This window comes from Somniosus microcephalus, chromosome 12, assembly GCF_052327205.1.
Source record: "Somniosus microcephalus isolate GS21.2 chromosome 12, FLI_Smic_1.0, whole genome shotgun sequence".
Classification (NCBI taxonomy): domain Eukaryota; kingdom Metazoa; phylum Chordata; class Chondrichthyes; order Squaliformes; family Somniosidae; genus Somniosus; species Somniosus microcephalus.
Window position 1 is genome coordinate 23,259,280 of NC_140998.1, and position 24,953 is coordinate 23,284,232.

Sequence of the window (24,953 nt, forward strand, 5' to 3'; positions counted from 1 at the left end):
CATAGCGGGGGCAGGGGTGTAAGGGAGGGAGGAAATCACTGGCTGGCGAGCACACAAGCAGAAACCCCAGCCTAAAGATAGGGGGCAATTGTAACCTAACCCGCCGGGCAGGAAACTTACGGAATCGGGTGCAACGCTGGTTTCACAGCCCGTCCAATAATAGTCTCCACTGATTTCAAGCGAGAGCAAAATCGAGCCGGGTGCAAAACCCGCGTTTCACCCAGTCCCATCAGTATCCAGGTGGACATGTGAGGCTAAAATTGCCCCCCAACTGCACTACTGAGAGAGCAAGAAGTTCTCCCAATGTCCTGGGCTACATTCCTCCAACACCATCATAAACAGATCAGCTTCCCATTCCTCTCAGAGCGGTTTGTGGCACCTTGCTGGCTGTAAAATGGCTAATATGTCTGCGTACACAACAGTCACAGCAGTTGAAAGTGATTCATTGTGTAAGAAGCACTTTGAAAAATGAAATTTCAATTTTAGGTTTCTGTAGTCTTTGCAGCCAATTAAGCAAATGTATATAAAAATGCCAATGCACTTTATTTTTGAAAGCGTAACTATCTCCGATGACAGATTTGTATTGCGGAACATTTTCCTGGCAGTAAGAGACTCTTACCAAAAAGCCTCACGATCAATTACTTTGAAATGGAGTGCTTATTGTTATGGAGGTAGCCAAAACATCCCACAGACTGCAAGTAGATGAATAATCTGTTCTGGTGGTTTGGCTGTGGGCAGAACGTGACTTCGGAACACCGGGTAAAAACTCCCCACTCTTTTTTTGTTGTTGAATAGTACCGTGGGATTTTTAACATCCGTCTAAGACGCTGGACTAAGTTTTTGCATCTCATCTGAAGGATGGCGCTTCCAATAATGCCGAAGTTTCTCAGTACTGCGCTGGAGTGTTAGCCTAGATTATGTGCTATGCAAGCACATTGTAAACCCATGATCTGCTTTGGGGCTGGGAGTGCTACCAATCAAGCCAGCCTGACACTGGTTCTGAAAGCTGTTTCCTTGCTGTAAAAAAAAAATAATTCCTCAATTACACTGCAGGGTAATTTCTACAGCAACCAATTCCGATTTCAAACAACTGCACATGCATATGTGCCTCGCAATAAGAATCACTGTGCACAATTACTTAGCTGGCAGCAATGACATGCCGCCGAACAAAAAAACTACAAAAAATCTGTACAGGTTTACAACTGCATAAACCGCTTCCCCCAGTTTACACTGGACCAGAAAGAGCATATCAAGCAACCAGCAACCTCAACCAGCAATACAAATCCATTGTTGCAGAGGCTGCAGCCAACACTGCACCTTTGTTGGCCGCACACCACCTCCGGCATAACTTTTTTTTTTAAATGGGCATTCACAATCAGTAGTTATAGAATGTAATAAATTCTCATCAGCTCATGATATTTGTGTCTTTTACTGTCTATTTTATTTAAATAGCAAACTGCTCTTAGCATTTTTTTTGGGGGGGTGGATGGGCGGGAGTGGGAAGGGAACTTGTTTACTGCAGAAGTCACTGAGTGGGGGGAACTAAACTGAGCGTACATAATTCAAATGACACAATTATATAGGGCCCTGGTGAGACCACACCTGGAGTACTGTGTACAGTTTTGGTCTCCTTACCTAAGGAAGGATATACTTGCCATAGACGGAGTGCAACGAAGGTTCACCAGACTGGTTCCTGGGATGGGGGGGATTGTCCTATGAGGAGAGATTGAGTAGACTAGGCCTATATTCTCTGTGATGTGCCTCAATAATTCCGAGACTCGAAGGTAGCAGAACAAAACAAGGCTTTTATTAACTTAGAACGAAACACGCAAGCGAGAGAGATGTCGTCCTTCTGGAGATTGGGGCTAGACTGAAGCTAGCTTACAAACGGGGCCAGGTATGGGCGGAGCCCTACACACAGCACATTCCAGTATACAATACAGCACATTCCAGTACACAATACAATGAGGTCTAGGGGAAGGGAAATGACACTGAAACCGATCTCAGTCACAGGCAGTGATGAATGGAAATATTTAATCACATTCACCCCTTCTATAGATTTAGTCTGTTCAGGGGTTTGATAGTCCTCTGCAACCGACGTGGCTGTTGCGGTGCCGCGGGTGTCGGCTGGGTGTCCCCGGTAGCCTCCTGGGTCTCTGCCGGGGGTGCCGCCAGGGTTGTTGAAGGGGTAGTTGGTGGGGGTGCCGTTGGTCGGTGTTCTTCCGGGGGTGATGAAAGAGTAGTGGGTGGGTAAGAGTTGCTGTGATTGTCGTTGCCGCTATTGCCGTGGTTGTTGTCGATGCCGGCTGGGGCGACGTCTTTTATGGACACGGTGTCCTCCCTTCCGTCGGCGCGCCGGACATATGCGTATTGGGGGTTGGCGTGGAGTAGGTGTACTGGCTCCACGAGAGGGTCCGTCTTGTGGCCCCTCACATGCCTTCGCACGAGTACCGGACCTGGGGTGGAGAGCCATGACGGCATGGATACGCCTGAGGTGGATTTCCGGGGAAAGACAAACATTCGTTCATGAGGCGTGGTATTAGTGGCCGTACACAATAGCGACCGTATCGAATGGAGCACATCCGAGAGGACTTCCTGCCAGCGGGAGATAGGGAGGCCCTTGGTCCTTAGAGCTAGAGTGACTGCTTTCCATACTGTCCCGTTCTCCCGCTCCACTTGGCCGTTACCCCGGGGGTTGTAGCTGGTGGTACGGCTCGTGGCGATCCCCCTGGACAGCATGTACTGGCGTAGCTCTTCACTCATGAAGGACGCCCCCCTATCCGTATGGATGTAGCTCGGCATACCGAACAGGCAGAACAGGCTGTTGAGGCATTTAATGACCGTGGCGCTGGTCATGTCTGGGCAGGGGAAGGCGAATGGGAACCGGGAGTATTCGTCCACAATGTTCAGGAAGTAAACATTGCGGTCGACGGACGGGAGGGGGCCCTTGAAATCTAAGCTGAGCCACTCAAAGGGCCGTGTAGCTTTGATTAAGTGGGCTCTATCTGGGCGGTAGAACCGAGGCTTGCACTCAGCGCAAGTGCGGCAGTTCCTGGTCAGGGACCGAACTTCCTCAATCGAGTAGGGTAAGTTACGGGACTTTATGAAGTGGAACAGCCGCGTGACCCCTGGGTGGCAGAGGTCGTTGTGGAGGGTCTGTAGCCGATCCCCGGTGGCGCTGGCACACATCCCTCGTGAGAGGGCATCAGGGGATTCGTTAAGGGCCCCTGGCCGGTAAATGATGTCGTACTCGAAGGTGGAGAGCTCGATCCGCCACCTAAGAATCTTATCATTTTTAATCTTCCCCCTCTGTTTATTATTGAACATAAACGCTACCGACCGCTGGTCGGTAAGTAGGGTGAAGCGTTTGCCGGCTAGGTAGTGGCGCCAGTGGCGCACTGCCTCCACGATGGCTTGGGCCTCCTTTTCCACGGAGGAGTGTCTGATCTCGGGCCCTTGGAGGGTCCTCGAGAAGAAAGCTACGGGCCGCCCCGCCTGGTTGAGGGTGGCCGCCAAGGCGAAGTCAGACGCATCACTTTCCACTTGAAATGGAGTGTTCTCGTCCACTGCCTGTAGCGTGGCCCGCTCAATATCCTGCTTAATGCTTTTGAAGGCGGCGTGGGCCTCAGCAGAGAGCGGGAAAGAGGATGCTTTCAAGAGGGGGTGGGCTTTGTCGGAGTAGTTGGGGACCCATTGGGAATAATAAGAAAATAACCCCAGGCATCTTTTCAGGGCTTTGGGAGTGTTGGGCAGGGGCAGCTCCCGTAGGGGGCGCAATCGGTCGGGGTCTGGTCCGATTTCCCCATTCTCCACCACGCTGCCTAGTATGCAGAGGCGCGTGGTGTTGTAAACGCACTTGTCCTCGTTGTAGGTGAGGTTGAGTTTTTGTGCGGTTTTCAGGAACCTCTCGAGGTTCGAGTCGTGATCCTGCTGGTTGTGACCGCAGATGGTGACGTTGTCGAGGTAGGGGAAGGTTGCCTGCAAGTGGTGGTCATCGACCATGCGGTCCATCTCCCTCTGGAAGACCAAGACCCCATTCGTCACCCCAAAGGGGACTCTGAGGAATTGGTAGAGGCGTCCGTTCGCCTCGAAGGCGGTGTACGGGCGGTCCTCTGGTCTGATAGGGAGCTGGTGGTACGCTGACTTGAGGTCGATGGTGGAGAACACCCGGTATTGGGCGATTTGGTTCACCATTTCTGATATGCGGGGTAGCGGGTAGGCGTCTAGTAGGGTGTACCTGTTGATCGTTTGACTATAGTCGATCACCATCCGTTTCTTCTCGCTACCCCTTACCACTACCACTTGGGCGCGCCACGGGCTGTTGCTGCGTTCAATAATGCGCTCTTTCAGGAGCCTGTCTACCTCGGTCGCGATAAACCGCCTGTCCTCCCAGCTGTACCTCCTGCTTTTGGTCGCTATTGGCCGGCAGTTAGGGGTAAGGTTCGCGAATAGCGAAGGCGGCTTTACCTTCAGGGTAGCCAGACCGCACACTGTGAGGGGCGGCTGGGACCCACCGTACTTGAGCGTGATGCTTTGGTGGTTGCACTGGAAATCCAGGCCCAAGATCACGCTCGCACATAGGTTCTTCATGATTAATACTTTAAAATTATCATATACAGTTCCGTTAACGCACAATTGTACCGTGCAGTAACCCAGAATGGTCGATGTCTGGGTTTTGTCAGCCATAGAGATGGTACCCTGAGTAGGGACCACCTTTAGGGAGAGTTGTTGTGCCAGTTCTGGGTGGATAAAGCTCTCCGTGCTTCCACTGTCAATTAAGCATTTAACCCGGCACCCGTTTACCTCGATGTCCACCATTGATCTGGATAGCAGGTGCGGCCTGGTCTGGTCCACTGTGACCGATGCCACTGTAGGGCCCTGATCGATACAAGATGGCGTCCACGCTGTCTGCTCACAAGATGGCGGACCCCACGAGGTCGGGCAAGATGGCGTCCAAGATGGCCGCTCCCACGGCGCACACGCGGCGGTGGCAGGTTTTCCGGCGGTTGGTTTTCCGGCGGGGTTCCCTCTGCACACCTTCCCGAAGTGCCCCTTCTTACCACACTTAAAGCAGGTGGTGCCTTTTGCCGGGCACAGGTTTCTGGTGTGCTTTGGCTGCCCGCAGAAGTAGCAGTTGGGTCCCTGACGCGTCGCGGCTGTCGTAGGGCTTCTGGGGGGAGAGCGGGGCCCAGCCGGTGTCGGGCTGTCGGGCGGGGAAGATGCCTTCCAAGATGGCGGCGCCCTCGGTGCACACGTGGCGGCGTGGACGGCGCGGGATGAAGAGTAGGCGTCCGAGTTTCTCTGGGCCACATCCAGGGATCGCGCGGTGTCCGCAGCCTGTTTCAGGTCCAACCCCGTTTTTTCCAGCAGTCTTTGCCGGATGTAAGTGGAGCTGAGGCCTGTGATGAAGGCATCGCGAACAAGCTCGTCAGTGTACACCGCGGCTTTTACATCTCGGCACTTGCAGTCTTTGCCAAGCATTTTCAGGGTGCTTAGGAACTCCTCCACCGATTCCCCAGGTCGCTGTGCGCGGGTGGCGAGCAGGTGCCTAGCATACACCTCATTCGTAGGCTGCTGGTAATGCGCCTTTAAGATGTCGCAGGCGGCCAGGTACGTCTCGGCGTCTTGGATGAGGGGGTAAACCCGGTGGCTTACCCAATTCCGCAGAATTCCGAGTCTCATCCTTGCAGCGTCCATAGCGTCTTTGACGGCTGCGGAATTGTCCAGGAAGAATTCCATACACTCAAACCAGTGTCCGAAGCGTGCTGATGCGTCCGGGGCATGTTGATCCAAATCCAAACGTTCGGGTTTCAGGAGTTGATCCATAGTGTTGAAAAAATAAGTTAATAAAATTGATGTGCCTCAATAATTCCGAGACTCGTAGGTAGCAGAACAAAACAAGGCTTTTATTAACTTAGAACAAAACACGTAAGCGAGAGAGATGTCGTCCTTCTGGAGATTGGGGCTAGACTGAAGCTAGCTTACAAACGGGGCCAGGTATGGGCGGAGCCCTACACACAGCACATTCCAGCACATTCCAGTATACAATACAGCACATTCCAGTACACAATACAATGAGGTCTGGGGGAAGGGAAATGACACTGAAACCGATCTCAGTCACAGGCAGTGATGAATGGAAATATTTCATCACACTCTGGAGTTTAGAAGAATGAGAGGTGATCTCATTGAAACATACAAAATTGTTACAGGGCTTGACAGGGTAGACGCAAGGAGGATGTTTCCCCGACTGGGGAGTCTAGAACCAGGGGTCACAGTCTCAGAATAAGGGGTCGGCCATTTAGGACGGAGATGAGGAGAAATTTCTTCACTCAGAGGGTGGTGAATCTTTGGAATTCTCTACCCCAGAGGCTGTGGAGGCTCAGTCATTGAGCATATTCAAGACAGAGATCGCTAGATTTTTGAATATTAAGAGAATCAAGAGATATGGGGATAGTGCAGGAAAGTGGAGATGAGGTAGAAGATCAGCCATGATCTTATTGAATGGTGGAGCAGGCTCGAAGGGCCAAATGGCCGACTCCTGCTCCTATTTCTTATGTTCTTATGTTAATTATTGAAGTAGTCTAAATTAATTACTGCATCTACTGATCTATTACTGTGTCTAATTCAGCTGTCTCGCACTGTCAGATTTAGTAAACCTCTCCAAGTTCATCTCTTCTCCCTCTCCTCTCCAGCAATGTCATCAGCACTCACTGTTGAAACAACTATACAGGGCAGCAGTGTAAAGAAACTCAACATTTCTGACTTTTAAAAATGGTGAATGGTGAGATGAGCAAATTAACAAACTCTGGAATCCTAAAAACAACAACCACTTGCATTTATACAGCGCCTTTAATGTAGTAAAACGTCTCAAGGCGCTTCACAGGAGCGTTATCAAACAAATCTTGACACGAGCCACGTAAGGAGATATTAGGACCAGTGACCAATATGGGGTGGTATGGAAGTAAATGGATGCAACTTCTATCACCCACACTGCTGGAGTCTTCATCTCATCAAAGTATCACTTGGGAAGGGCGGGTGGGGGGGGGGGGGGGTGGTGGGGGGCACCAAGCAGAGAAAAAAAGTACTGCAGAAAGGATTAACTCCAGTCCAAATCCTGTGCATGTTTCTCCTGGTCAGATCAGCTACGCACTGGAGCAGGTCACTCTCCCTTTTCAATTGCAGTTGGTGTGGCACACTCAGGAATTATAGAAATGGATGAAGTAAAGAAGTCAACATTTTTGACTTTTAAAAATGGTAAATGGTGAGGCAAACAAATTAACACAATCTTCAATCCCAAAAACAACAACCTGTATTTATATACCGCGCCGTTAATGTAGTAAAACGTCCCACGGCGCTTCACAGGAGCGTTAACAAACAAAATTTGACACCGAGCCACGGAAGGAGATATTAGGACCGGTGACCAAAAGCTTGGTCAAAGAGGTAGGTTTTAAGGAGCGACTTAAAGGAGGAGGAGAGAGAGAGAGGTAGTGAGGTGGAGTGGTTTAGGGAGGTAATTTCAGAGCTTGGGGCCCATCAGCTGAAGGCACGGCCACCAATGGTGGAGCGATGAAAATGGGGGATGCGCAAGAGGCCAGAATTGGAGGAGCGCAGAGATCTTGTAACTGCACTCTAGAAAGAACTACTTATTGGAGTTTATAGCCCGTACATGATGCCTCATTAAATGATTCCGTTCAGGTTTCAACTGGCAGGAAAACGAGATGCATTTGTTTGCTAAATGTGGTCGCAACAACAATTTGACTGATTGTTGGTCTGTTTTAGAATTTAAGCGAGAAAGGGCTGGGGGCAGACTCTCTGAAACCAGAAGATGGGATTCCTTACCCTGATGAGTGCAAGAGTCACCCTTTCCCTCTTCAATAAAGTGATGTAAATTGGAATGGAGAAATTGTGCAATTGACTGAGCTGGCAGGAAAACGGCACATACTTGTCACACTCTCATATTCTGGATTTCCAGCGTGAACGGTAGCCAAGACAGACCACTGTACAAAAACCCCAAAAACGTTTCTCCACACTACTGTAAGTCATTATATATATTTATCCAAGTAATGAAATATAGAAGGACTCATGCCAATGGGAGAACACACAAAACCATGTATTTTTAATTGCGAGATCACCTACCACAACTCTTCTGGCATAAGCACGCAGGGGAGAGTTAGTATTTCAAAAGAAAAGTGCAAATGGAAAGGTAATATGTATCCAAATCTTCAGGTTATGCTATCCCAACATGAAGAGCAGTTTAGCTGTCCTAGTAAACAATAATACCACACAACTGAATTATGTGAAATACAATGCAAGCCTTTTACCACCTGCTTGGTATTGTTAATTTAATACACACTGCTATTAAGTTTTACGTTTTGGTAATGGATAGCCCATCCAATATACAGCTACTTACGTTACATGGATCCAGGCTATTAAGGCTCCAGCTGGTTTCTGTTATTGTCTCGAAACCATTGTGTTGCAAAGGAACACGAGCAAAAAAAACACACGATGAAAAAAAAAAACCCATGAAAAAAAAGGCTTTGGGAGCCGTACATAGACTCAGTTAATGTGTCTTTATCCGACAGGATAATACAAAATATAATAACAAGGCTTTACATCCGTGGTAGCAATTAAAGTTACACCTTCACCAAGTCCGAGAGCAGGCAGTTGAAACCGCTGGGAGGGGGAAACTGAGATCAGTGGCGGTTCCCTGTTATGTAACCTATTGTTTGAGATCTGCTGTGGATAACCTCCCAGAGATGTTGGGGAACATAGGGTCTAATGAGAGGGAGGAATTGAATGAAATCAGTATTTGTAGGAAAATGGTGTTAGGGAATTTGACAGGATTGAAGGCTGATAAATCCCCAGGGCCTGATAATCCGCATCCTAGGGTACTTAAGGAAGTGGCCCTAGAAATAGTAGATGCGTTGCTGGTCATCTTCCAAAATTCTATAGACTCTGGGACAGTTCCCATGGATAGGAGAAGAAGAAGCTAGCTGATGTAACCTGTGGTGATTATTCTTTATGTTTAGTAAGAAGTATTGTGATTGGTTGTTTGTTTCCTGCCTTGGGATATATGTTGTAATCTCATTGGTAGTTGATGTCATGTGATTTGTGGTGGCCATCTTAAATTCAGTTCTTTCCAGCCTTTAGTTGGGACTGGGCGTTGAAGATGTGCTACAGGATTTTTAAGTTAATAAAGCCTAGATTAGAAAGGCAGATCTATTCTTTATTTCATAACCCCACTATTTAAAAAAGGTGGTAGAGAGAAAATGGGGAATTATAGACTGGTAAGTCTGACATCGTTAGTGGGGAAAATGCTACAGTCCATTATAAAAGATGTAATAGCAGAGCACTTGGAAAACAGTGACAGGATCGGACAAAGTCAACATGGATTTACAAAGGTAAATCATGCTTGACTAATCCACTGGAATTTTTTGAGGATGTAACTGGTAGAATAGATAAGGGAGAACCAGTGGATGTGGTGTATTTGGACTTTCAGAAGGCTTTCGATAAGGTCTCGCATAAGAGATTAGCATGCAAAGTTAAAGCACACGGGATTGGGGGTAAGGTACTGTCTTGGATAGAGAACTGGTTGGCAGACAGGAAGCAAAAAGTTGGAATAAATGAGTCCTTTCCCGAGTGGCAGGCAGTGACTAGTGGGGTACCGCAGGGATCAGTGCTAGGACCCCAGCTCTTCACAATATATATATAAATGATCTAGACAAGGGAACTAGATGTAATATCTCCAAGTTTGCAGACAACACAAAGCTGGGTGGGCATGTGTGCTGTGAGGAGGATGCAGAGAAACTCCAGTATGATTTGGACAGGTTGAGTGATTGGGCAGATGCAGTATAATGTAGATAAATGCGAGGTTATCCACTTCGGTGGCAAAAACAAGACGACAGATTATTATCTGAACGGCAATAAATTGGGAAAAGGGGAAGTGCAACGAGACCTGGGTGTCCTTGTGCACCAGTCACTGAAGGTAAGCATGCAGGTGTAGCAGGCGGTTAAGAAGGCAAATGGTATGTTGGCCTTCATAGCGAGAGGATTCGAGTACAGGAGCAAGGATGTCTTGCTGCAGTTGTACAGGGCCTTGGTGAGACCACACCTTGAATATTGTGTGCAGTTTTGGTCACCTTATCTGAGGAAGGATGTTCTTGCCATGGAGGGAGTGCAGCGAAGATTCACCAGACTGATACCTGGGATGGCAGGAATGGCGTATGAGGAGAGATTGGGTCGATTCGGCTTATATTCGCTAGAGTTTAGAAGAATGAGAGGGGATCTCATTGAAACTTATAAAATTCTAACAGGACTAGACAGACTAGATACAGGAAGGATGTTCCTGATGGCGGGGAAGTCCAGAACCAGGGGTCACAGTCTAAGGATAAGGGGTAAGCCATTTAGGACTGAGACGAGGAAGCATTTCTTCACCGAGAGAGTGGTGAACCTGTGGAATTCTCTACCACAGAAGACAGTTGAGGCCAATTCATTAAATATATTCAAGAAGGAGTTAGATATATTTCTTAAGGCTAAAGGGATCAAGGGATATGGGGAGAAAGCAGGGACAGGGTACTGAATTTGGATGATCAGCCATGATCTCATTAAATGGCGGAACAGGCTCGAGGGCCGAATGGCCTACTCCTGCTCCTATCTTCTATGTATCTAAGCCAGGTACTGCCAGTATAAAGACGCCAATATCATTATAAAAATGATTGGGTCTTACTAAGAACATGGAGTGGGCCTTTGGCGTAGCATCCCCGCCGCTGGGCCAGAAGGCGTAGAGTTTCTGAACCCCGCTCCAGACAGTCCCGGCAAGCTGAGTCGGAGTTCCGGCTCTAAATTCTGGGTTGACATCCAGCGGGATACTTGCGTCCGTGGATGTGGGTCGGGATACTTGCGTCCGTGGATGTGGTTGTGGGAGCCCGTAAAACCCTCCCGCCATAGGACTAACCACCCTAATGACTGGTACGAAGATGTTTACGGTCACGTAAGGAGCGTTAATCGCGGCCAGAAATCCTTCCATCACTTCATACAGTTCCCCAAAGGGAACAGTGTGAAGACACGTACGACGACGACTAAGAACATAAGAATTAGGAGCAGGAGTAGGCCCCTCGAGCCTGCTCCACCATTCAATGAGCTCATGGCTGCTCTTCTACCTCAACTCCACTTTCCCGCCCGATCCCCACATCCCTCAATTCCCCTAGAGTCCAAAAATCTCTCCATCACAGCCTTGAATATACTCAATGGAGTTCTCTATCCCAAAGGGCTGAGTCAAAGATTCACAGCCCTCTGAGTGAAGAAATTCCTCCTCATCTCAGTCTTAAATGGTCGACCCCTTATCCTGAGACTATGCCCCCAAGTTCTAGACTCTCCAGCCAGGGGACTCGCCATCTACCCTGTCAATCCCCCCTCAGAATCTTATATGTTTCAATGAGATCATCTCTCATTCTTCTAAAATCCAGAGAGTATAGGCCCAATCTACTCAATCTCTCCTCATAGGACAACCCTCACTTCCCAGGGATCAATCTAGTGAACTTTCGTTGCACTGCCTCTAAAGCATATACATCCTTTCGCAGATAAGGAGACCAAAACTCTGCACAGTACTCCAGGTGTGGTCTCACCAAAGCCCTGTACAATTGTAGTAAGACTTCCTTACTCTTATACTCCAACCCCCTTACAGTAAAGGCCAACATGCCATTTGCCTTTCTAATTGCTTGCAGTACCTGCATGCTAGCTTTCTATGTTTCCTGTACGAGGACACCTAAATCTCTCTGAACACCAACATTTAATAGTTTCTCATCATTTAAGAAATATTGTTTTTCTATTCTTCCTACCAAATGAATAACCTCAGATTTCCCCACATTATACTCCATCTGCCACCTTATTGCCCACTCACTTAACCTGTCTACAGGAAACATGTTTTTTATCCGGCACCGACGGGGTGCCGGTTCATCAAAAATTCTGGATAACCGAAAGCTATAGTAAAAGATACGGAGCGGAGAGCTCCGTATAAAGCAACAAACCCTGTTGCAGGTTCAGAACAATGGCCACAAGTTCCAAGCGTCTCTGTAGCTTAGCAACAGCTGCAGCCACACCCTTGCACAGCAACAGATCGAGGAAGGCAAGTAATAAAACTTACCTGAACATACTCCTGAATTTTGCCGGTTAACCGAGATTTTTGATTATTTAGGTGCCGGTAAATCAAAAGTTTCCTGTATATCCCTTTGCAGGCTCTTTGTGTTCTCCTCGCAGCTTACTTTCCCACCTAGCTTTGTATCATCAGCAAACTTGGATACATTGCATTCGGTCCTTCATCTAAGTCATTAATATAGATGGCAAATAGCTGAGGCCCAAACACTGATCCTTGCGGCACCCCACTAGTTACAGCCTGCCAACCGGAAAAAGACCCGTTTATCCCTACTCTCTGTTTTCTGTCCGTTAACCAATCCTCAATCCATGCTAATATAGGACCTCCAACCCCATGAGCCCTTATCTTCCTGTTCACTGGGCCTGTACCATAGTCACAGAGACATCAATGCCTTTCATGCCAGATAAATTACTGTTACTGCCTGTGCTTATAAAAAACAAAGAAAAACTTTCATTTATATAGCACCTTGCATGACCTCAGGACATCCGAAAGCACTTAACAGCCAATTAATTACTTCTTTGAAGTGTAGTCTGTTGGGAAACGCAGCAGCCAGTTTGCATTTTGCAAGCTCCCACAAACAGTAAAGAGGTAATGACCAGATAATCTGTTTTAGGTGTTGGTTGAGGGATAAATATTGGCCAGGACACCCGGGGAGAACTCCTCTGCTCTTCAATTTCTAAAAGAAATGCTACACTAGCTCCTTGCTGTTGTTCTACCACAGAAGCTCTTTCTATAACTGACCCTCACCAATTTAATTAAAGAATTCATAGCAATAATTCAGAATAGTTCAGAAGGCGGCCATTCCACCCATCACACCTGTGCTTGTGCTAAATCACCAACTGGAGAACTAGGTGTACAGGACTCAGATTCCACTTCTGACTTCTTAGTACTTTGTGGTCTGTCTAAAAGTTTATTAAACTAATATTTTCATTAAAATGTTACTGTACTTGCTTTCCTAGGATTTTCCTGGTTGGAATATCCCAAGCAGACAGTCAAATGGAAACTTTTTGCTTCTTGCATTTGTCCTGGGATTAAGGACAATTAGTTAATCCTGGCACTAACATACTAAAATAGGCCCACTCTTTTTCAGAAAATTAATCATTACATAGAATTCACAGCACAGAAACAAGCCATTCGGCCCAACTGGTCTGTGCCAGTGTTTATGATCCACACGAGCCTCCTTCCACCCTAACTCATCTAACCCCATCTGCATAACCTTCTGTTCCTTTCTCCCTCATGTGTTTATCTAGATTTCCCCTTAAATGCATCTGTACTATTCGCCTCAACTACTCCAAGTGGTAATAAGTTCCACATTCTCACCACTCTCTGGGTAAAGAGGTTTCTCCGGAATTCCTCATTGGATTTATTGGTGACTATCTCATATTTATGACCCCTCGTTCTGGACTTCCCCCACAAGTGGAAACATCTTCAAGTGTCTAATATAAATTGAAGTTTCACCTCTGACGTTAGACTATCATCATCATCATGACTATATTGCTTCAGTGCATCTTAAAAAACGTTATTTGACGATAGGAATAACTTCTAATTCTCGATGGCTGCACAATTCACAAACCTCGCATTTTAGTGTGGTAACAGTACGTGCTCTGGCATTTAATATTTTATCCAAGGCTACTTAAAACATCCGCAACACACTAATGGAATGGAAGACTACAATTGTAATTTGAGAAGAATAGTCTGAAACAAATATTATGGATCGGTGCTGGTAAATTTGTCTTCAGTGATTACACACTTGAACACTGCGATCAGCATTCGACCGCTGATTGCAGTTGCTAAATGAATTTTTATTCAGAACGGTTTCTGTTTCCGTAATGAGACACCAACTGAAACATCGTTTCAGGCAATGACAGCACGTGGAACAATCATGCAATTACTCAAAAGGCACAGCAGCATTTTTGAGAAGTGCTCCTCTTCTCAGCGCATCACGTTTAGCCGAGATTGTAAACATTTAAAACAAAAAGACAAAGAAAATGATAACTGTACATTGCTCATATTCACATTATTGAGCCACAAAAAACCAGGCTCTGATGTATTCTCCAGTGCTGAGAATCCAATCTACATACAAATGGCTTTATGGGCAAAATACAAAAGGCACTGATCACCATTTTAATGTATTGCATGATCAGAGCATTTTCAGCAAATTGAGAACAGTGTGAATTTTTTTTCTGGTCAATTCTGAAATTCAGTCTTTCGGTATAATATGGGATAGAAATTGGTACGTGTTGCGCCCATTTTTCAGGCGTAAATTGGGTGCAAATTGAGCAGTGGGATGGCCTGCATCGAATCAGCACTAGGGTTGGTCCCATCACTAAATTAGCAGGGCCAATTTTTTTTTTTTTTTTTTTTTTTTTTTTAGGCGTCCCGAGTGGCCACCTTAAGTAGGCATTAGGCTCCTTCAATATATTAATTAGGGTCCCAAGGCTTGTTAAAGGACCCCCGTGTAAAGTTATTTACCAATGAGCGGGGGCGCGCTCAGGATTCTTCAGCGGCCCCTGCGGGGGTGCCAATTAAAAGCACATTATTTTACATATACAGTTGGAGCAAGAGTAATTTGCCCCACTCCACAGCCCTGACGATTGTCTCCCGCACCCCCCCCCCACCACTTCAACCCGCCCCGCTACCCCCTCCCGGCCAGGCAGGCGGCCTTCAATTGATTTTCCAAACATGTAGCTGAGGCCCAAGGGCCAATTCCTGGCGCGCCTCGGGACTTCGGGTTTGGAAGCGCTGATTCCTCAGCGTTGAATCTGAAAAGGCTCCTGAGCAAAATCAAGCCCTTCATTTCTTAAACCCAGCAAGTGATGGTATGTCTCTGTGCGCTCTAAAATATTATTGTATATTGGTGCGATTTACTTGTCAAAAATACATTATACACAAATTGTTTGTCATACTGCTCACAATAAATAATAGGGTGTGTTGTTTTATAAGGACAAGGAACATTATGCCATGCAAAACATGGTTTAATATTCCGCTGCTGAACTGCAGGTGTGTGTGTACCCCTTTAAGGGTACAAAGTCTAATTGATAAGCACACTGGATGAGTCAAACATTGGGACGAATTGCTATTCAGACTGAATATCAAAACTCTGGCTTTGTTCATGGAAAGGTCATTTAAGAGCCTGCAGACATTGTGGCTCCAGTATTTTCTATTCCTGGAGTTTTCCTGTATTTTATTTTTAAGTGTGATCCAGAAATTTGCGTTAGACAAATGGGATGATATCCACGCTGTACAGAAACTGCATACGTACATACATAAAGTTTTTCAATAATGTAGCATTTAAAAGTGTAACCTAGCAGATAAATAAATCCAAAAGGTGGTCTATTTCAGGGTGCAGTTATCCTACCACTTTTTGCATCAAGGCAAAACAGTTTTCAATGGAACTATCGGAAGTCAGATTATAGATCCGACTCCCGAGTCCATTATAATAGAAAAAGTGGGAGAGTGGTTTTACACGTTCTGATAGGAACATCAGTTGCATTTGGATGGCCATGCTGTGGCAGGAAGACTGTGAAAACAAAATGCAGTGCTTTTGCTGCAAATTTGTGCTCTACAATCCGGATGCTGGTGTACTGTGTGCCTATACAATGTATACTCCCCGAAGGCTAGCAATGGTTGACTGCAACATTTTCACCAAAGCAAACAAAGAGAGGCACTGGGGTACAAATCTGTCTTTGGGCAGCAGCGCAAAACAACCAACAGCAAATGGACAACCCGCCAATCGATGTTCCCGTTAAGCCGCGCGGTGCTCTGGAGGTCCCGTGCAGGCCGCTTGCCGGCTTTACAAGGGGGAAAAAAACCGCACGCGCGCGGAAATTCAAAGGGCTGCGCTCCCCCCCCAAAAATTTAAGGGAACATTGCCGGCAATGCAAAAGAAAATGGCGCGGAGTGTAAAACGGGATGCCGATTCGCCATCGCTCATTTTGCGATGCCATAATGAATTTACACCCAGATATAACTCTAGTCTAACGGCCTGGGTGATAGGTGTGATCTAACTTAGTTACTCCAGCAATTGATGTTTATAATCTACAATATTATGAAGAACATTTTGTGCTATAGAGAAAAAAAACTGGAGAGAAAAAAATTACTGTAGCACTCATATTATTTGTGATATTCATCGTAAACAACTGTTGGTTCGTGCCTGGAATTATTAGTAAAGTCATTTTTCTGGCATTTAAAAAGTAAAATGCGTTTGTTCCACCTTGTCGAACTGTTTTGAAAATATGAGCAGTTTTATGCCATCTCTGCTACCTTGTGGTCAAGTCAGCGATGGTCAACCTTCAATAATTGTGTGAACTTCGTTACAGATAAAACCCATGATTGCACGAAAGAGGGGAAAAAAAGCTATGCCTGTTGTTCGTGTATTCTGTACCCATACACATATTTCTACGGCCACAGGTGAAAGATTTCAGACTTGCACAGCATCGTCATCATTGGTATAACAACAGAAAATGCTGGCAATACTCAGCAGGCCAGGCAGCATCCGTGGAGAGAGATCAACAGAGTTAACGTTTCAGGTCTGGGACCCTTCATCAGTCATCATTGTGTCTTCTCCCATTGATAGCCAATGCTACAACAATATCTGTTGGACATTTCATCAGCATGCACTAACACAGCAACAGCGTAATTAAATTCCAAACAAAGATTTGCCAATGACAGGCTTAAAATATATAGAGCAAGTAGACTGAAGATTCAGCAACAAAACCCAATTTATGTTGAGTTGAGGTGCATAAAATAAAGCACCTTCAAATGTTTATGTCATCTATAGAATCTATACCCATTAAAACAAGGTAAGTATCAGAGATAAATAGCCCATTAATTATGAGTCGGGCTGATGATGAACTTTTGTTATCCTCGGAGATTCGATATTGATGCCAAGATTAACTTAAGACCAGCATATGATGGAATAAAAGTATTTTACCCTCCAATTCTTTCCCCTCCTCTCCTTACTGTTCTTGAATATGGCTCACAAGCCCTGGGAACCCTGGCCCATGAGACCATTTTCCATGTGTGAGCCTAGACAGGGGGCGATTTTAACCCTACTCGCTCAGCAGAAACCTGGCGGGTGGGCAGCTAAAAATCGCCCTGGTTCTTACCTTGTCCTCGCCCATTTAAGACGGAGATGAGGAGGAATTTCTTCTCTCAGAGGGTCGTGAATCTTTGGAATTCTCTTCCCCAGTGAGCTATGGAGGCGGAGTCATTGAATATATTCAAGGCGGAGATTGACAGACATTTGAACTACAAGGGAGTCAAGGGGTATGGGGAGAGAGCGGGAAAGTGGTGTTGAGGACAAGATTGGATCAGCCATGATCTTATTGAATGGCGGAGCAGGCTCGAGGGGCCGATTGGCCGACTCCTGCTTCTTATGTTCTTATGTTGTCCGAAAGCCACCACGATCGTAACATCTGCAATTTTAACCCGCTCTCCTGAGTGGGCAGCAAGAACACGCGCCCGGAGCCAACAGGGTCTTCCTTTACACAGGCATGTGGTGGCCCGATGACATCATTGAGACCCGACTGTAATTTTAACTCAGGCCTGAGCGGGGAATCCACCTGGAGTTAAAGATCGGGGTCAGTAGGCGATGGGACTTCAATGGATTTTTTGGCTGCCTCGAGCTAGTTCCCAGCGACCACAACACGATGGTCTTGGTCGGTCAACAATAAGCCTCACCTGGGTTAACAGCCGCTGTGAGGGATTTCTACACTAAAAGTCTCAGTACTGAAAAACCAAAATGGGAATAACATCTTAAAAAAATAAATGCTGTTGTATTGGCAATAAATATCACACAGTAGACCCTTAAACATTTCATTCTGATATTGTGCACTCCAAGCCACTATAAAAATAAAGAGTGGGTGAATTATTCATGCCGAAACATTACTTATCAGACTGATGACAACACTGGGTTTGCTATACTTGAAGCCTGCCTTCAGCTTAAAAAACATGGAGGCAGAAGAAAAAAGGAGCTGTGAAGAAAGGTGAACAATGCCCAATTAAGACAACTCCTCGGGGCTAATTCGTTCTCTGCCCCGTGAAAATAGGTGAACTATGTTCTAGTGAAAGGTCTGACCCAAACATTAACCCCTCTTTCTCTTTCAGACAAGGGTATGAAAAGGATGTGGAGCCAGGGCAGGTGGGTGGAGTTAAAGATACAGATCAGCCATGGTCTTATTGAATGGAGGAACAGGCAGGAGGGGCTGAATGGCCTGCTCCTCTTCCTAAATGCTAGACTTAGAATCATAGAAATTTACAGCACGGAAGGAGGCCATTTTGGCCCATCGTGTCCGCGCCGGCCGACAAAGAGCTATCCAGCCTAATCCAACTTTCCAGCTCTTGGTCCCCATAGCCCTGTACGTTATGGCACTTCAGCTGCACATCCAAGCACTTTATAAATGTGGTCAGGGTTCCTGCCTCTGCCATCCTTTCAGGCAGTGAGTTCCAGACCCCCACAACCCTCTGGGTGAAGAAATTTCCCCTCAAATCCCCTCTAAACCTTCCACCAATTACTTTAAATCTGTGCCCCCTGGTTATTGACCCTTCTGATAAGGGAAATAGGTCCTTTCAATCCACTCTATCTAGACCCCTCATAATTTTATACGCCTCAATAAGGTCTCCCCTCAGCCTCCTCTGTTCCAAAGAAAACAACCCCAGCCTATCCAGTCTTTCCTCGTTGCTAAAATTCCCCAGTCCTGGCAACATCCTCGTAAATCTCCTCTGCACCCTCTCTAGTGCAATCACATCTTTCCTGTGATGTGGTGACCAGAACTACACGCAGTACTCTAGCTGAGGCCTAACTAGTGTTTTATACAGTTGAAGCATAACCCCCCTGCTCTTGTATTCTATGCCTCGGCTAATAAACCAAGCATTCCCTGTGCCTTCTTAACCACCTCATCTACTTTGGCCTGCAGGTTTTTTTTTTTTAAATTTACCTCAGATTTTCTACATTCTTCTCAATCCAGTCCCTTCCCCACTTTAGAAAATAAAAAAAATATTTATCACAAGTGGGAATCTGCACCTCAGTGATTGACCTCCAGCGCTTTGCGGTGTTGATCTGAGCTGAGCTCGCTCCAGCCCTGCAGGTGACGCGCCGCGCGGCCCCTTTGGTCGGTCGGTCGGTCGCGCGCCTCCCGGGCTGGCGCTCGCGCGCGTGCACGCCTCGCCTCGCGCACTTTCTCAAATGGAACAAAAAACAACCCCGCCGGCGAGCAACAACACCTGCAGCCTTGTTTTAGTTGCTGCTCCTCGCCCTCCCCACCTCCTCCCCTTTGCCATTGTTTCCATTTTTAAAAAAGAATGCAACAAACACTGCAATTTGCACACTTTCTAAATTAAAAAATACACATTTCTCTTTCATGTCTTATCCCTCTCTAGTTGCATTAAATAGGAAAATGCAAAAAAACATTCCGAGTGCCCCCCCCTTCCACTTTACAAGTGAAGATTATATCGGGAGGGAGGGAAATATTCCTCCCGAGCGCTGATATCCACAGTGCAACTATTACAAACATTTGCAAAAACAAAGTTTGCAATGAAACACTGGACCGATTCGTTCTTAAATAAAACACGAACTTGCAAATATAGCGTGTCCGGCAGTAAACTTATGTCTTAAAAAACCAATTGCTCAGCTAGCCCTGCCTTACCTGTTCTCCGACCTGATTCTATACCTCGAGCCCAAACTCACTGAAAACTGCAATGAACGATCCAGGCCGCGAAATAAGGAGCTCGCTTTAATAAAGCGATAAGATCGTCTTATTGGAGAAGGACGAAAGGGGCAGAGATCAAATCTCAACTTTTATGTTTATGTTTCCCCCCCCCCCTCCCTTGCCAGATTGAGTTATCTTGATCAAAGCTTTGCGTGATTGCGAGAATAGGGAATAAAAAAGGGGGAAGAGATGCACTGGGAAGAGGAAAGACCCGTCCTCGGGGAAGGGTTCCACCCTGAAAGGTGAAACTCACCTCTCCGATACTGACTGGCCTGTGCAGCTCCAGATTGGCTCAGTGCGACCGGCGTTTTAAGCCTTTTGTAACAACAGCCGAGGCGATTTCACCGTCTCTCCCTTATAACCGAAGAGTTAAATCGCTGAAAGCTTAAACCATCTCGCCTATTCATTAATGGCAGACTGTGATTTTTTTTTTTGGGTGGGGGGGGGGGGGGGGGTCCAGCTTGAGAAACGCATATTGAATTAAGATCACTGGCTTGCCCGTCGCAAGGTAACTCTCTATTGTAAATAATCACATAACTGGCGACATAGATTAAAAACGCAATATTGTTTTCCATTTATCTCAGTCGCCGCGCCAGAATACCTTCAGCCCTTTATTATTTATATATTTGTATGTCACCTTTAAAAAAAAAGTTATGGTTCAGCGATTCGATGAATTTTCTCGAAATCGCTGTTGCTATTTCATCAGCTGTGCTGCATTTAACAAAAGAGATACACGGGGGGGGGGGGGGGGTCCAGTGTTCAGGAGAAAGACAAGCGGAATTATTTGATATATATATATATTATTGCGATATAAAAACCGACACGGTGGGGTGGGTGGTGCGGGGCAGGAAGGGGATGATCGCTGCCCGGGTAAATGAGTCTGTGGTTTCCCCCCTCCCCCTGATTAATAATCGGCCTTTACAAAAAAATATTCTGATTTAAGACGACGAGAGAGACAGAGATAAGTACACAGCGTTTAAACCTTTCCAGATGGCTGGCACTCGCCGAGGTATTCGGTGAACATGCCCAATATACATAACTATATGATTAAAAGACTACTTGCATGGTTGACGCCTTGTGTACTCTCACCGCTTGTTGTCTACCGGGGATGCCCATCCCTCCACGCCAGTGGAATTTCAAAATCTAGACTTCAAAAACCCCAGCTCACACACACACACAATAAACCCAGCCAATATTTATTTGAAAAAAGCCAGCCCTATAGGGTGCATTTCAATCCTTCAGAGCCCCGTACACCATCTGATCCCTACAAATATTTCTTTTTTAAAAACTTACGAATCTCTCAATGAAATCTAAGTTGCATTGTTGCAATTCAATATAACAATGGGACATACAGAGGTGAGTGACACCACGTTAACACGCGTGGACCCGAGCACGAATGAGATCCCAATGTAGCAGCAGAGCATTTAAGCAAGTTAACGGTTCTTTGAACCCAGAGCATATACCAAAGTATCGCGCGTGAAGCTGGGATCTATCTTTGATATTACTTTCATTCTGCATGATGTTGGCAGAAAGGTTTTTTTTAATATATATATTTAGGGGAAGGGGAGAGGGAGTTTGTGTGCATTCGCCAGATGAAAGTTACATTTTGAAATTTTGAATATTTTATCTGGACTTGTGTTCACAGGGACCATATCAGGACGATTAACCGCACCGTTCTGTCGCACTTGCTGCCTATTATTATACAATATATATATATATTTAATATATTTAATTTAATATTGCATAACTCAAAACATTTCAGAACTCGCCCAATCTGCAGCAGCAATTTAAAAAAAAATTACATTTCAAGTGTGGGTATGAATCCCAAGTCAGAATGAGAAAATACAAAATATCTTTCACCTGCATCAAAATCGAAGTTTGCAAGTAATTGAAAAAATAATGTAACCCTGTGGGGAGAAAGGGGTCGGGGGAGGGGGTGGGGGGGGGATGCTGTAGTTTTAATGTGCTGCACTTATGTGGGCATTGTCGGAATAGAGGGCAACGTTAAAGTGTGCACACAAGAATTAAAAACGCTCCCATCAACGCATCTTCCATCTGCTTACTTGGCTCGACTCTCTGTGTTCAGCACCATGGCTCACCAAAATAAAAAAAAAACCACCACCACACACGAACAGGTTCTGGATGTTTCCGCCAATAAAGAGTTAAAGTAATGCAGTTTTCACCCCCCACCCTAATCACGTTTTACTGTGACATGATAAATATGTGAGGGGGAGAATTATTTCATGTAGCCAGTTCAGATCTCCGGGAGGCATCCGCTAAGGTGGAGAAGATACTCTGTAGACTGATCACCGTATGCCATTGCAAACAAGCGAAAGGGTTGTGCGTGTGTGTGAGAGAGAGAGAGAGAGAGAAAGGACCCAGCCTTTTAACATCATTACATCCTCACAGAGTTTCTTTTTAAAGTCAGCGCTGCGGCGGCACATCTATTTTTCCCCTTGTCTTCTTTTTTTTGCTGGTTGATATTCCCCAATAGATTGCAAGAAGCTGCATCGTCTGCATTTTTAACTTGAAGATGGATTGCCTGCACCGTCAAAGTCATCGGACTTTGCAACTAGACATTAGCTTGTCTCCGCCGCCCCTCTCCGTTCAGTCACAGAGAGTTCAGCCCGTCAATCGGGGCAGTAACGGGTCGAGGCAGACAATTCAAAGCCAGCACTGCCTCTCCACCACAGTTTAAAATAAAATAAAATAAACCCTCGCCTCGATTTCCAGTAAACACGATGTGGAAATGAACTAAAATGACGAAAGGTCATCGACCTGAAACGTTAACTCTCTCTCCCACAGATGCTGCCTGACCTGCTGAGCGTCTCCAGCAGTTTCTGTGTATATTTCAGATTTTTAGCACCCGCAGTATTTGTCAATACATGAATATGTCATTCGTTTTGGAAAGGAAACACATTTGCAAATTTCACAACTTTTATGACTGGGCTGCCCAATCTCTCCTAGCCCCCCTCCAATGTCCCATGTATTTATTTACCGCTAGTTTGCTCATTACGAGCGATAAATATAATGTAAAATTGGTGTTTATTTACATTGCTTCTGGTCTACTAGACAATACAAAATATAAAGAGAGGCACGTGAAAGAGAAGGAATTTCATTTCTTCCAGCCTCCAAACGTCACAAGCCGTACCTTGCAAGTCTTGTCCCGCACACACAGACACACACAGACAGACAAATCCAATACGATTCCCTCGGTTAAATCCCTTCCGACGAAGCGAGGTCGGTTCTGATGAGGCTACAAGCGCTGGGATGTGGCTCGGCGCTCCGATGCCCAGTGGCTCCGGGATGCTGGCAGTTCGGCTAGATCAACAAACAAAAAACCCCCCCACATAGCCCGGCCCTCTCCTTTTCTGCTGCAGATTCCGCTCTCCTCTCTCTCCTTCTCCTCTCCCTGGTACTCCGGTTAATGGCAAGCGCTCCTCCAGCCAGCCAACCTCGGGATGCACAGCACCGAAACCCCGCCCTTCACACCACCAACCGCACCATTTAAAAAGGAAATGGCCTGACTCACTTTCTGTTGCAGAGAGAGACTTCAGCCAACCAACCGCAATGAAACGTCAAGCAGACGGCGAGGCCGAAATTCAGTTGTTTAAATTCAACACAACAAAATAAAAACAGTGGGGAAATTAATTTACTTCGAGGGAAAGCTTGACATTTCTTGACTTGCACTTTGCCTTGAGGCCAATACAACCAACAGCTTTAATCGGACTGATCAGAGAATAAAGGTGAAATTGACCGCGAAATGTCCAGTCATCTCAGAAGTATTTTTTGAAGGTTGGAACATCGGGGACAAGAATTCAGGCCGTTCAGCCCCTCTTGGTGATCTGTACCTCAACTCCATTGACCCGCCTGAGCTCCATATCAAACAACAACTTGCATTTAAATAGCACCTTTAAGGTAGAGATGGAAGGGAGGGAGGAACTCAAGAAAATTACAATCACCAGGGAAGTGGTACTGAGCAAATTGTTGGAGCTGCGGGCTGACAAGTCCCCGGGTCCTGATGGACTTCATCCTAGGGTCTTAAAAGAAGTGGCTAGTGAGATAGTTGATGCGTTGGTTTTAATTTTCCCAAATTCCCTAGATTCGGGGAAGGTTCCATTAGATTGGAAAATAGTGAATGTAACTCCTTTATTCAAAAAGGGAGGGAGACAGAAAGCAGGAAACTAGAGGCCAGTTAGCTTAACATCTGTCATAGGGAAGATGTTAGAAGCTATTATTAAAGACGTTATAGCAGGGCACTTAGAAAAGTTCAAGGTAATCAGGCAGAGTCAACATGGTTTTGTGAAAGGGAAATCATGTTTAACCAATTTACTGGAGTTCTTTGAGGAGGTAACATGTGCTGTGGATAAAGGGGAACTGGTGGATGTACTGTACTTAGATTTCCAGAAGGCATTTGATAAGGTGCCACATCAAAGGTTATTGCAGGAAGTAAAAGCTCATGGTGTAGGGGGTAACATATTGGCATGGATAGAAGATTGGCTAGCTAACAGGAAACAGAGTAGGCATAAATGGGTCATTTTCTGGTTGGCAAGATGTAATGAGTGGTGTGCCTCAGGGATCAGTGCTGGGGCCTCAACTTTTTACAATTTACATAAATGACTTGAATGAAGGGACCGAAGTTATGGCTGCTAAATTTGCTGATGACACAAAGATAGGTAGGAAAGTAAATTGTGAAGAGGACATAAGGAGGCTACAAAGGGATATAGATAGGTTAAGTGAGTGGGCAAAGATCTGGCAAATGGAGTATAATGTGGGAAAATGTGAAATTGTCCATTTTGGCAGGAAGAATAGAAAAGAAGCATATTATCTAAAGGTGAGCGATTGCAGAGCTCTGAGATGCAGAGGGATCTGGATGTCCTAATTCATGAATCGCAAAAGGTTAGTATGCAGGTAGAGCAAGTTATTAGGAAAGCTAATAGAATGTTGTTGTTTATTGCGAGGGGAATTGAGTACAAAAGTAGGGAGGTTATGCTCCAGTTATACAGGGCATTGGTGAGACCACATCTGGAGTACTGTGTACAGTATTGGTCTCATTATTTAAGGAAGGGTGTAAATGCATTGGAAGCAGTTCA

General features: G+C 45.9%; 1 protein-coding gene across 1 annotated transcript in view; it reads right to left on the reverse strand.

The window, feature by feature from the left end:
- nrxn3a (neurexin 3a) overlaps positions 1-23,286 on the reverse strand; it is a 2,455,668-nt gene extending 2,432,382 nt beyond the window's left edge. Inside the window, exon 1 of the mRNA XM_086002654.1 lies at positions 23,012-23,286. The gene's annotated coding sequence lies outside the window, so the exon portion shown is untranslated. The remainder of the gene's footprint in view (positions 1-23,011) is intronic.
- Positions 23,287-24,953: the final 1,667 nt, after the last annotated feature.